The following is a 15,202-nucleotide window of genomic DNA, read 5'->3' on the forward strand; positions in this document are numbered from 1 at the left end:
TCTTGGATTCTGGGCTTCCTTCCTAACCAGGGGGATGTTGGTTACAGAACAATAGCAATAGCCCTTAGAATTGTATACCGCTTTACAGTGCTTTACAGCCCTCTCCAAGCAGTTTACAGAGTCAGCCTATGGCCCCCAACAATTGGGGTCCTCGTTCAACCAATTTCCGAATGATTGAAGGTTGAGTCAACCTTGAGCCAGTCAGGATCGAACTGCTAGCAGTGGGCAGAGTCAGCCTGCAATACTGCATTCTGATAGATGATAGATATAGATGATAGATAGATAGATAGATAGATAGATAGATAGATAGATAGATAGATAGATAGATGATAGATAGATAGATAGATAGATAGATAGATAGATAGATAGATAGATGATAGATAGACAGACAGACAGAGGGAGAGTGAGACAGAGACAGAGAGATAAGACATATAAAGTAATAGCACTTAAGACTTATATACCGCTTCACAGTTCTTTACAGCCCTGTCTAAGCGGTTTACAGAGTCAGCCTCTTGCCCCCAACAATCTGGGTCCTTGTTTAACCGATTTTAGCCATGGAATAGCTCGCTTCTCAGAGCTCCGGGTGCTTCATCACTGGCGGTTTTCAAGAATAAATTGGACAACCATTTTCACAGGATGGTATACATTGTGCAAGGATGGACTAGAAGACCTCCAAGGTCCCTTTCAGCCCTATGATTCCATTTTTCTATCAATCAGATCAAAATAGTTTGCTTGGGAATGTTCTGTTTTTCTTCACCGTTCTCCCGAGAAAACCTATCATGCAGCTCCTGTGGCCCTTAATCTCTGTTAAAACCAAGCTCTCCTCATTATTCAGAATGATTTGGACCTTGGGGTATTCTGGATTTGGACCTTGTAGGACTAGAAGACCTTCAAGGTCTCTTCCAACCCGGTTATTCTACATTCTTCACGTTGTCTTGGGGTGTAGTAGCCCAGGATATCATTCCTAAAGTGTGACTATAACTCTAGCATGAGGAAGGTTTTTAACACACGTCGCGTTTTTGGTTTTCTGAAACAGAATTCTGAAGATTCTGTTTGATCAACTTGTAGTGGGCTCGTTCCTGCCTGAAACCCTTGGACACAACTGGAGTCACTGCCATTAACTACACACATTGGTGAGAACCAGAAGAGACGTTGGTTAATGTGGCGGGGAGGTATTTTCTCTCTTGTTGGCCATCTTCTAAGGAAAAACCCAGCTTCAATTTATTCAATAAACAACAATTAGCCAGATGTTCTATATCTTCCTACATCTTTCAGGGGAAGACACAAAAAACAGAAAAGAAAGAGAAAGCGGTAGATGTGTCACCTTCACTTCATTTTGATTTATAGTTCTGGATATAGATTAACAGGGACCTTGTAGGTCATCTAGTCCAGCCCCCCGCCCAAGCAGGAGGCCGTACACCCTTGATGGTGAACCTATGGCATGCGTGCTCGCCAGCTGTCAGCCATTGCTCTTCCGAGTTCCGGTGCACGCATGCCCGCCAGCCAGCTGGTTTTCATGCGCACCAGGAACTGGAAGACTAGGTGACTGGTGCGCATTCACACGCTGGAAACCAGAAGCTCATCTGCTCTTCTGGCCCGCGTGTGTGTGCGCGCCAGGGAGTTGCTCTTCCGGTTTCTGGCACTTCCCCCCCCCCCGCGTATACCCGCACGCTCCCATTTTGGCACGCGGTGCTAAAAAGTTTTACCAACACTGCCCTATACCATTTCTGACAAATGGCAGTCCAATCTCTTCTTGAAAGCCTCCCGTGAGGAAGCTCCACGTATCCTAATTGAAAGCCACTTTCAAATGAGATTGTATAACAACATAAACATGGCCAGTACTTGTTCCTTTTATTGTCCCGTTGTCAGTACAGCTAGTATTACAACTAGTCCTATCAAGGAGCTTTTATACACAGTGAAAATGAGATAATCTTAAGTACACACACTGATGCTTACTCTGTGACTGAAATCTAGCCAAGGTCAACACAGACATCCGATCGGAGTTCTCGCATCAGTTAAGTCACTTCTCCCACTAATTTAGAAGCAGATTGGCTGAAATTGTGACGGAGCAGCTGATTTACAGCAAAGAGCTTTTGGGCTTTTTCAAAAATTATGGGGAAAAGTACAGGTAGTCCTTGAGTTACGGCCACAATTGAGCCCAAAATTTATGCTGTTCAGTGAGACATTTGTTAAGTGAAGTTTGCTCCGTTTTGCGACCTACCTTCCCATAGTTGGTAAAGTGAACCACTGCAGTTGATAAGTTAGTAACCTAGTCGTTAAGTGAATCCGGCTCCCCCTTTGACTTTGCTTGTCAGAAGGTTGTAAAAGGGGGGAATCACGTGACTTGGGGACACAGCAACGGTCATAACTATGAACCATTTGCCAAGCGTCTGAATTTTGATCATGTGACCATGGGGATGCTACAGTGGTCATAAGTGTGAAAAATGGTCATTTTTTTCAGTGCTGTTGTAACTTTCAACGGTCACTAAATGAACTGTTGTACGTTGAGGGCTCTCTGTATTATGACACTCTAAAAGATGGTCTACAGCAAGTCAGGAAATCAGAAACCTCTTTTCTACTAATGCTTCTGATTTGTAAAAGTTTTCAGACATTATACATTAACCCAGGGGTGTCCAAGCTTGGGAACTTTAAGACTTGTGGACTTCAACTCCCAGAATTCCCCAGCCAGGCTGGGGAATTCTGGGAGTTGAAGTCCACAAGTCTTAAAGTTCCCAAGTTTGGACACCCCTGCATTAACCTTAACAAAACGCAAGGGGACATTTCATTTAAACAACAAAGAAGCCGGTGTTACTTTACGAAAAGTCCAGATTGTATTTCCTAAGAGAGCACATGAAGACGAAGTGTAACTAAAGGCTTACACTAAAGGGAATGTCCCATTCCGTTGTACAATTTGGTTTCATAAGATTTATTACTTCCAAAATAGTTTGGGAATGGAGCACAACTTCTTTTCGGTATCTGGGACAATTTACAAGATGCTCTGGATCTTAACATACAAGGCAGCCCCTGACATATCACCATAATTGGAATTGGGATCTACCGTATATGGTAAGCAATGTGGTCATCTAGAAGCTATGGCTAGATTGGAAGAAGAATGTAACTTTTGATTCTCATTGGAGAGATACTGTAGGGAGGAAGTCTGTAGAGATTCTCCGTCATCCAGGTCACGGTTGTCCCAAAGGTGCTTTTTCAGGAGGCAACTGGACTTTCTGATTTCTCTTTGAAGATGTTTAGCTTCTCATCCAAGAAGCTTCTTCAGCTCTGAGTAGTTGGTGGGGAAATGGCAGGATTTATACTCCTTGCAGACAGCTGGTCATTTGCATCCTTTGAGAGGGTCCTTGAAGCACTTGGAGGTTTTATCTGTGTCCTCAGGGTCACCCCAGTAGTGCAAATGGTTCCTGTAGTCTGCAATTTTTCCTCTGGAAACCCATTCCTAACTCCCCCACCACTCAAAGGGTCTTCATCCCAAATTGTATGGCTAAAAGTCTGTAGAGATTCTCAGTCTTCCAGGTCACGGTTGTCCCAAAGGGGCTTTTTTTTCCAGGAGGAACCTGGACTTTCTTGTTTTTTTCTTTGAAGATATTTCGCTTCTCATCCCAGAAGCTTCTTCAGCTCTGACTGGATGGTGGGGAAATGGAAGGATTTATACTCCTTGCAGACAGCTGGTCACTTACATCCTTTTTAGAGAGACATCGAGGCCACATGGAGTCCCAAAGTTGCTTTTCCAGGAGGCAACTGGATTTTCTTGTTTTTTCTTTTGAAGACGTTTCACTTCTCATCCAAGAAGCTTCTTCAGCTCTGACCGGATGGTGGGAAATGGAAGGATTTATACTCCTTGCAGACAGCTGGTCATTTGCATCCTTTTTAGAGAGACATTGAGGCCACTTGGAGGTTTATCTCTGTCCTCAGAGTCACCTGAGTGGTGCAAATGGTTCCTGCCATTTTTCTCTCTCTGGAAATCCATTCCTCCTCTTACTCCTTTCAAAGGGTCTTCATCCCAAACTGTGTAGCTAAAAGTCTGTAGAGATTCTCCGTCATCCAGGTCACGGTTGTCCCAAAGGTTGTTTTTTTTTCAGGAGGCAACTGGGCTTTCTTGTTTTTTTTCTTTGAAGATGTTTCGCTTCTCATCCAAGAAGCTTCTTCAGCTCTGACAAAATAGTGGGGAGTGGAAGGAAGATTTAAATTTGCTGAAAAGTGAACCTCATCCCACAGGCTGGGTAATCTTTTGCTGTGAATTTCGATGGGCTTCTGCTTCTATTACTCCCGATTCTCTTCTCTTGGTAGCTTCATATGCATTTCTCACATCCAGATGATTTTGTGAACCAATACAGGATGTGCACAAAAGAATCAAACTATGTTCTCACTGAGAGCATGTCTGTTTCAAAAAGGTTCAAAAAGGACTTGGCACTGTCCGGGAGAGGGCGCCCTTGTATATTGAATGACCAGCATTCAGCTTTTGGAGTTCACTTGCAATGTTGTTGGTCTCCACAACTTTAAGCTGAGTGGACTTCAACTCCCAGAATTCCGTAGGGGAATTTATAAGTATAAGTATAATCTTTATTGTCATTGTACTTAAATACAACGAAATTGGTTTTAACCTCACTGGTGCAAAATTATAACAGAAACGAAAAAAGAAAGAAAAACCTAGCGTGTGCACGGAGTGATGGTGGTTGTATTTAAAAGTCTCACAGCCCAAAGATAGAAACTATCTTTAAACCTGTTTGTTTGGCTGGCTAAGCTTTGATGGCTTCCGCCTGATGGTAGAAGTGCAAAGAGACACTTTGCAGTCACGAATGAGCTTATTTGCTGCCATCCATAGCTCTAGTTCATCAGTTTTGTGGCCAAAGGATCTAGAGTTGGTTAGAAAAATGCTTGGTAATGCTGGTCTCTGAGGCTGCTTCCGTAACCAAACTAGCAAACCAGCTCTGCATTCCTGCTTCTGCTTTCGTTCTCTTCCTAGGCCCAACAACGATTCACGGAGAGCCTGGCAGTCTTACTATGTCACTCGCAGTGACGTGCAGTCAGGTGAGGCAAGTGAGGCACAGCCTAACCTCTCATCATCAGGGCAGCGAGTCATTCGATGGGAAACTTGCCTTTTGGGAGGAATGACCCAGCTTGGCTCCCGCTTTCGATCTGCCGCCCAACGACCGAAAGGAGAAGCGAAGAGGCAGGAGAGACAAAGCAGGAGCCAAGCCGAGTCATTCCTTCCAAGAGGCAAGTTTCCTATCGAATGACTCGCTGCCCTAGACTCGAGGCTCCAGTCCAGCCTGCGGTGCTTGCAGCCCCCGCCAGCTCCTCCAGGGACTCCCAAGCTCGGCACCAGAGAGCCGCCGCGAGAGAGGCCGGCCAGGTTGCCCGGGCGGTGGCAGAGGTTCCCTTTGTTCTTTCGGGTGTGGGAAGCGGGGGGGGGGAGGCTTCCTCCGCTCCGTCCGCTCCCCATCTGCGCTGCCCTCGCCCGACAAGCGCGCCCCGGATTTCGCGCAGCTCTGGCAGGCGGTGCCGTGGCCGAATCCCAGGGCAGAGGGCGGCAGGTCGCAACTGAGCATGCCTGACTGTGGAATTCTGGGAGTTGAAGTCCACAAGTCTAAAAAAATTGCTGCCTCACCAGCTATAAACCTCACCGCACGTCACTGGTCACTCGGTACATTATGAGACTGCTGGAAGTCGCTGGTAATATCTAGTCGACTAGAAGATGCAATCTTTAATAACTCCCTGCGGGTATAGACTAGTTTTTGCCTAACTCTACTGTGACACCAGGAGCTTAAAGTCCAAGCGCGCCGCCATCTGAGTCAGGAATCCGGCAGCTCTTTCAGCTTCATCAACAGAAGGAGATGATTCAGTGAACAACGGTGACTCCATTTTGTCCACTAGTGAGGTATCCTGACCTTTACTTGACTTTTATCCTCAGGGATCCCTCTGAAAGACAGATCAGGGGAAAGATTTGTGAGATCCACCCAATTACTCTCCATTCCTGGAAGGACCTCAGAACCTGGGGCCTTCCCTGCTTCTTCTCTTGTCTGCCAGGCTCAGAAGGAATCTTCCAGGCACTGGCACCGACGGGCAACTGGTCTCCACTGGCTCTCCTGCCTCTCCAAAGATCCTTCCAGCCTCTAAATCAGAATCTGAAGGAGATGTGAGCAAGATGTTCCTTTAGGCTTCCTTCTCTCCTTCTTCCTCCCCAACTAATCAAGGAAAAAGCAACCTGGAATTAAGGAGAAACTTCCTAACATTGAGGACAATTAACCTGTATAACAGCTTGTCTCCAGAAGCTGTGGGTGCTTCATCACTAGACGTTTTTCTTGGCAATGCCCCATAGATTCTCTATGGGGTTCAAGTCAGGAGAGTTTGCTGGCCAATCAAGCACAGTAATCCCAGGGTCATTGAACCAAGTTTTTGGTGCTTTTGGCAGTGTGGGCAGGTGCCAAGTCCTGCTGGAAAATGAAGTCAGCATCCCATAAAGCTCGTCTGCGGGAGGAAGCATGAAGTGCTCCAAAATCTCCTGGTAGATGGCTGCGTTGACCCTGAACTTAATGAAGCACAGTGGACCAACACCAGCAGATGACGTGGCTCCCCAAATCAACACAGAGTGTGGAAACATCACACTGGACTTCAAGCATCTTGCAGTGTGTGCCTCTCCATTCTTCCTCCGTACTCTGGCTCCTTGGTTTCAAAATGAGATGCAAAAGTTGCTCTCATCAGAAAAGAGGACTTTGGACCACTGAGCAACAGACCAGGTCTGTTTTTCTTTTGCCCAGGTAAGACTCTTCTGACGTTGTTTGTTGTTCAGGAGCAGCTTGACAAGAGGAATACGACATTTGAAGCCCATGTCCAGGATCCGTCGGTGTGTGGTGGCTCTTCATGTACTGACTCCAGCCTCAGTCCACTCCTTGTGAAAGTCCCCAACACTTTTGAACGGCCTTTTCCTGACAATCCTCTCCAGGCTGCAGTCATCCCTGCTGCTTGTGCACCTTTTTCTTCCACACTTTTCCCTTTCACATAACTTTCTATTAATGTGCTTTGATACAGCACTTTGGGAACATCCAACTTCTTTTGCAATTAGGCTTTCCCTCCTTATGGAGGGTGTCAATGATGGTTTTCTGCACAACCGTCAGGTCAGCTGTCTTTCCCATGATTGTGATTCCTACTGAACCAGACTGAGAGGCCATTTAAAGGCTCGGGAACCCTTTGCAGGTGTTATGGCTTAATTAGCTGATTAGAGTGGGACACTTTGAGCCTAGAATATTGCACCTTTTCACAATATTATAATTTTCTGAGATTGTGGATTTGGGGTTTTCATGAGCTGTAAGCCATAATCATCACAATTATGACAAATCACAGCTTGAACTATTTTGCTTTGCATGTAATGAGTCTATCTCATATATTACTTTCACCTTTTAAGTTGCATTACTGAAATAAATGAACTTTTGCACGATATTCTAATTTTTCGAGTTTCACCTGTGTAGTGAATTACTTTCACTTGACACTATAGATATAATTCATTCCTTTTCCTATCTAACACAGGATTAGGAGAAATAAATACCCAGGCAACGCCAGGTTATCAGCTATATTTACTAAAAAGGTTTGCATTAAGAATGCATTCCAGAGGCCCTCCAGTAACCCCCAGTTAACTTGTTGGTTGAATGAAATGAAAATAATTTTCAAGTTCTGTGAACTTGGGAAAAAAACCACTTACTACTATCAGTTCTGTGCTAACGTTTCACCCCTGCACAGAAGAAGCGTGTGAGACATTTCAGTTTTGTTTACAGATGGTGCATAAATTATATTCAGACAGAATCGCTTTGACCAGCAGCAGCATAAACCTTTAAAGGGCAGCATGTAAAATGGAATGGAAATTGGCAGCCTTGTTAGGAATTGTTTTGCTCTCTGCAGTCTACGGCTACGTCTTTTCCTAGCTGAATGCTATTAAAACATATCTGAATATGAACTCCACCGTAAAAACTGGAAGGATCTTTGTTAGATACTTGCTCTAACTACAGTGGTTTCCACCAAGGTCCTCTGTTCCGGCGGGAACAGAGGTTTAATCCTATTGATTGAAGGGTCTGACCGCTCCCTATAAAAGGGCTGCTGTCAGACCCAACCTTCGCTGGATTGTTCTCACTTGTTGTACTTAATAAAGAGCTGTTGTTACCATTAAACCTGTGTGTGCCTATCCATTACCCAATCTAACACTGCGATGAAGGTGGGATTGGAAGGCAACTAGGCGAACCGAAGAGCGTAGCAATCCAGCAAGTACATCCAGCTCAGCGCAGCGTCGAGCGGCATTTTTGAGCGGCAAACTCAAAACGCCCTCTAAACACAAAATGGCCATGCACGCCCCACCGACTCCATATGACCCAGTCACCGAGCACTGGGACTCGTACATGCTACGATTTGACTGCTTCCTCGAGGCAAACGACCTCATGGGCCTTTGGGTTGTTTCCCCACAACGACAATCCTGTGAGGTGGGTTGGGCTGAGACAGTGTGATTGGCTCAAGGTCAGCTGACTTTCCTGTCTAAGGCGGGACTAGAACTCACCAACTCCAGCTGATTGGCTCAAAGTCAACCAACTGGCATTCATGGTTAAGGGCAGGACTTGAAATGGTCTCTTGTTTTCTAGCCTGGTCTTTAACTACTGAACCAAAACTATGAAATTCACACTAAAGGATTGTCTGCTCATTTTCACCCTCTCCTCTCAACATTCAGATGCAAGAGAGGACTCCAGAATTCCTGTTGTTGTTTTATTGAAGAGACAGTGACATGTCAGGATAATAATTAAATATAAAGCAAATGAGAAGTTAATAGCAAATCTTAACACACAAGGTAGTAACTATAACAATAATATAAGTAGTAGTAGTATGGTAGTATGGTTTGGTAGTATGACCAAAAAGAGTTAAGAAAAAGAGCTTTAGCTAAATTTCCACTTACATTAGCCAATTTACAATTTCCCCCTTACTATAGTCATATATAGTCATACTAACAATTATTGACATTTGTAAACTTATTTTCCCTCTCATTTCTACCTCTTGTCTCTATCCATTCATAAAATCTATTCCATGTCCGATAATATTTTGAGTCTCCTTTATCTTTAATTTTTAAGGTTAATCTATCCATTTTGGCACAATCCCAAATTTTCCTAATTATATCCTCATCCAATGGATAAAATAAGCACAAATGTAAACTTAGTTGAGATCATATTTGCAGGCACAAAGGTCAACCTATTTCATCCAAGAAATGCCTGCAAACCACTCTCCATTTCTGGCAATAGTTCTAAGAATGTTAACTCTCATAGAACACATAAGGAATATTTTATAATGAGCAATTAATTTTCTTCTGCAGGATGGGTGATGTACATTTTCCCCAAGTCCTTGCAAAAAAACCAAAATAGCCCAGTGAGACAAACACTACAGTTGTGTTAGGTCAGCTTGTGATACAGAATATAAACTCTGCAACTGAAAAGTATATACTTGCCACGAAATGTAATATTAGCTCAGATGGCAGATGGGCTCCTTGGTGTACAGAGACCCCAACTGTAAAACGTGAGGCTGCTATATCAGCTTCATGACAGTCCTATTTTGAGGGCAGCATTAGCCATTTCTTATTAAATGGGATACTCTGGATGTATTAAGTGAAATGTGCTAATTGTCCTTGCTTGGATCTTTCAGTTACTAAATTAACCCATGACCTTTTAGTGAAAATATGGAGCAACAGATGGAAGCTCTTACATGAAATTGTCTCCAACAGTGTTCATTTCATGCTGATTTACAAGCTAAAGATGACAATCAAGTTATGCTTTGCACAAAGAGAATAAAATTAAATTAAATAACATAATAACAGAGTTGGAAGGGACCTTGGAGGTCTACTAGTCCAACCCCTTGCTCAAGCAGGAGATCCTATACTATTCCAGACAAATCAAACATCCACATCTGCCTATCCCAAGTCCTTGGGAAAGACTCTATAGGTGGATAAAAATGACAAATCCAGTCTAAACATCTGGCTGACTGTGTGAACAATCATAACAATATTTATCTATCACCTGTCTGTCATCTATTAATATATCATCTATCTTAAATAAAGAAGATATTATCTACCTAATCTATCATCTACCTCTGACTGTCCATCTGTCTGTCTGTCTGTCTGTCTGTCTGTCTGTCTATCTATCATCTATCTATCTATCTATCTATCTATCTATCTATCTATCTGTCTATCTATCTACTCTATTTATCTCTTTCTCTCTAGCTATCTATTGATCAATCACTCTATCTATCTATCTATCTATCTATCTATCTATCTATCTATCTATCTCTATATCTATCTATTAATCTATCATCATCTACTTTATCTATTCTAGCTATCTCTACATCTACTCTATCTGTCTGTCTGTCTATCTATCTATCTATCTATCATCTATCTATCTATCTATCTATCTATCTATCTATCTATCTATCTATCTATCATCTATCTAATTTAATCAAATGGCTGTCCACTCTCTTCTTAAAAATCTCCAGTGATGGAGCACAACTTCCAGAAGCAAGTCGTTCCACTATTTGTTCTCATTGTCAAGAAATTTCTCCTTCGTTCTAGGTTAGATTCCTCTTTGAATAATTTCTAACTTTTTCTTCTTATCCTGCCCTCAAGAGCTTTGAAGAATAGGTCGACCCACTCTGCTTTGTAACAATTCCTCAAATACTGCAAGTCTGCTATCATGTCACCCCTAGTCCTTTTTATTAAACCAGACATACCTAATTCCTGCAAGCGTATCTTTCTTATGTTTTAGCCTCCAGTCCCCTAATCATCTTTCTTGCTCTTCTCTGCACTCATTGTCAAGATCTTTTTTATAGTGCGGTGACCAAAACTGGATGCAGTATTCTAGGTGTGATCTTACTATAATGTCATGGGCTACGAAAGCTTTGGGGGTTTAAGGATTTCCATCTTAGACTATAGAGCAGAAGTTTCAAACTCAAGGCCCGCGGGCTGGATCCGGCCCACAGGATGTTTAGATCTAGCTGGAAACAACACAAAATTGTCTGCTAAAACGTCTTGCCAGCCAATGACTACTAACCGCTTCAAACTTGATTGCAGAAAATACGACTTCAGTAACAGAGTGGTCAACACCTCTGTTGTTACAGCCTCAAACCCCCACAGCTTCAACCTTAAATTGTCTACTGTGGACCTCGCCCCACTCTTAAGAGGTCCATAAGGGGGGCGGGCATAGCACACCAGAGTGTCTACCATCCCTGTCTCACTGTCCCCATTTATCTGTATTTACTTCCTTTGTTCATGTTTATGTTCATACCTATACTTGTTATCTTGTACATGTTCGACAAACAAACAAACAAATAAATAAAGGATTGCCCCACGGTGCCTCTGCCAGCAAAAACGGAGCTCAGGAGGGCCGCTCCTTTTTCACTGGCAGATGGCTGCAGGAAGCCGTCGCAGCTGAAAATTGAGCCTCGATGAGTGACGTCGAGCTGGCCATGCCCATCCCCAGCCAGCCTCTCCCCCCCCCCCCCCGAGGTCAAACACAACCCTGATGCGGCCCTCAATGAAATCGAGTTTGACATCCCTGGTATAGAGTCATCCTGGCTGCAGAAGGGGGACGAGATTGCTGTTAGAGATGCAAATGTTGGCACGCAAGGTATTTAAGTAGTTAAAACTCCACCTACGCCTGGCAAAACTGGGTGAAAAACATCTTTATGGAGATAAATTACATTCAGAGAGAGTTGCTTGGTGAGCAGAAACACTTCAATAAAATGAGGCAAGTGAGGTAATCTCCCGCATTCCCAGAAGTGATGTGCCTGGAAACATTTCAGGCACTTTGTTGAGAAGAGCGACAAAGAGGATTCGGGGACTGGAGGCTAAAACATATGAAGAACGGTTGCAGGAACTGGGTATGTCTAGTTTAATGAAAAGAAGGATTAAGGGGGACATGATAGCAGTGTTCCAATATCTCAGGGGTTGCCACAAAGAAGAGGGAGTCCAGCTATTGTCCAAAGCAGCTGAGGGCAGGACAAGACGCAATGGGTGGAAACTAATCAAGGAGAGAAAGAACTTAGAATTAAGGAGAAATTTTCTGACAGTTAGAACAATTAATCAGTGGAACAGCTTGCCTCCAGAAGTTGTGAATGCCCCAACACTGGAAGTCTTTAAGAAGATGTTGGATAACCATTTGTCTGAAGTGATGTAGGGTTTCCTGTCTAGGCAGGGGGTTGGACTAGAAGACCTTTGGGATCCCTTCCAACTTTCTTTTTCTTATTCCATTCTGTTCTATTTCATTGCTTCACTTCCAAATTCCTTTTCCCAATGTTAGAAAAAATATTTAGCATTTAGTGCTTTGGCTGTTCTTAAAACACATCCAAAAACCAGTTAGATCTCTCATCATTCATCGAGTCCCATGAGAAAGATTTTTCTTTAACAAAGCAATTATATGTATGCTTGCTTAAAAAAACAGAAGATCCAGGAAAATTCAATACAGGTAGTCCTTGATTTACTATCATTCATTGAGTGACCATTCGAAGGCATAACATCACTGAAAAAAGTAACTTATGACCGTTGCAGAAGATCCCCAAGGTCACAAGTTCAAAATTCAAACGATTGGCAACTGGTTCCTATTTATGACGGTCGCAGTGACTCAGGGTCACAGGATCACTTTTTGCAATTTTCTGACAAGCAAAAATCAATGAGGAAGCCAGATTCACTTAACAACCGGGTTACTAACTTAACAACTGCAGTCAAAGGTGGTAGTCAACCGGTTCAGACTGGATCGGCCGAACCGGTAGCAGAAATCGCAGGTGGCTCCACCTACCGGCGCCCGGCTCTACGGTAGCCCATTTGGGCCCTTTTTTCGCCAAAAGCACATGCGCGGAAGGATCTGTGCACACACACACACGCTCACATTCGCGAACCGGTACGGAAGGGAAGTATATACCATCCCTGACTGCAGTGTTTTACTTAGCAACTGTGGCAAGAAAGGTCATAAAGTGAGGCAAAACTAACTTAACAGTTGTTTCCCTTAGCAACAGAAATTTTGGGCTCAACTGTGGTCATTAAAATCGAGGGCTCCTTGTACTTGGGAGTCAGCTGCAAAGCTAAATTTGTGCAAGACAGGTACCCTTCCAGTGGTATATTTGAAGCCTGCCCTTATCCAGTAGTTCAAAAATGTTCCCTCGCATTGCTTCTCACAAGAAAAACGGAGGGTGGAATTTGCAGGGCAGTTTGCCTAAAGCAGAGTAAACTTGCTTGCTTAGGAAGCCTTTTAAAGTATTGAGTTGTCTCTGCAGCCGCTCCCTTGTCAAAAGTTTATTCTTCTGGAGCTGCATGTCTATTTTTATATTCTTCTCCTCGGTTCCCATCCTAAAAGCTTTGCAAAATAAGTTATGCCTATTTCTGCTTTTTAAGGGTAAACATTTTAGGTGGCGCAATAGGAAAAGGGACATGATTCCCTGAGGGCATTAAAATTGTCCTTCCTTTTAAAAAAAATATTATAACTAGTTGATAACCCGGCGTTGCCCGGTTTATTTATTTATAGGGGGGAAATGTCTGGACCAACCGTAATTTCTAATGTTGGATTTTCCCCCTTACCAGAGGGAGCCCCCTTGTGGAGTACTGGGAAGCCATTATCATGGCTGTACAGTAGAAGCCATTTTATGGCAGTACGGTAGAAGTCATTTTAAGGCACAACAGGCTACTTAACTTAACAGAAAACACACCCCTAGGGCTGTTAGGGGTGTTTTACCCCCACAGTGTTTGTTTCCAGAGAGTAAGTCATCTGTGTACCAAGTTTGGTTGAATTGCTTGAGGTGTTCCAGAGTTATGCTGGAACATAGACACATACAGCCATATGCATGTATGTATGTATGTATGTATGCATGTATGTATGTATGTATGATCTATGTATGTATGATCTATGTATGTATATATATATACATACATACATACAGAGAGAGAGAAAGAGAGAAAGAGGAGGAGGAGGAAGAGGAGGAGGAGGAGGAGGAGGAGGAAGAAGTAGAAGTAGTAGTAGTAGTACTGTTTTTTAAAAAAACATTTTTAAAAAGCTTTTTAAAAGTGCATTGCATATCAAACTTGTCCTTTCTTTTCTTTTTTTAATAGTGTGCTGGTTTTTTTAAGCAGATGGAAATTGAAGGGAACTGAACTGCTTTAAGAGAAGCAGGAAAGTTCATTTTGACTTTGGTGGCTAGGCTTGTACATCCCAGAGACTTAGCCAACTTAATTTTATCTAAAAGCTTTTCTTTTAAAGTCTTGTAAACCTACTGAATCGAATTGAATAAACTATGACTAAGCAAACTTTGACTATCAGGTTATACAAGAAGAACCACATTCATTCCTCCTTTATATGAGTTATGCCATGGTTTTTGACCATAACTGATTGATTAAAGCATCCCTGAGTGGCTTCACATAGGATAACTCTTATGGTTGCAAAGTTGATGGTAGAATTTGTGATTGTTCACAGCAAAAAATTAAATAGTCCACACACAGAATAGAATAACAGAGTTGGAAGGGACTTTAGAGGTCTTCTAGTCCAATCCCCTGCTTAGGCAGGAAACCCTACACCACTTCAGACAAATGGATATCCAACATCTTAAAAACTTCCAGTGTTGGAGCATCCACAACTTCTGGAGGCAAGTTGTTCCACTGATTAATTGTTCTAACTGTCAGAAAATTTCTCCTTAATTCTAAGTTCTTTCTCTCCTTGATTAGTTTCCACCCATTGCCCTCTTGTCCTGCCTTCAGGTGCTTTGGAGAATGAATCTTTTCTGATAGGATTCACTTTGGATATTAGAACCCTTCCCAACATACAGTACATATAGTCCTCAACCTATGGCCACAATTGAGCTCCCAGCAAGATGCTTGCTCATTGGGTTTAGCCTCATTGTACAATTCTTGCCCTGCTTGTTAATGGATCACTGCAGTTGTTAAGTGAATAATTTGGTCATTAAGAGAAGCTGGTTTCCCCCATTGACTTTGTGTCAGGCATGCCTCCTTCAATATCCAAGAAAGAAAACCTCAACTCCATGTTAAGAGAGATAAAGTACGTTTACTAGATATGAAGTGAAAGCAGCTAAAAGGAAAGCAAGATCTGAGCCAGAAAGGCGGGAACATATACATATCAAACATTTACCCAGCACCCTCCCCCCAATTCCCCAACCCAAGAATCTGTTGGGGATA

The sequence above is a fragment of the Natrix helvetica genome, assembly GCF_964273705.1.
Source record: "Natrix helvetica genome assembly, chromosome: 12".
Classification (NCBI taxonomy): domain Eukaryota; kingdom Metazoa; phylum Chordata; class Lepidosauria; order Squamata; family Natricidae; genus Natrix; species Natrix helvetica.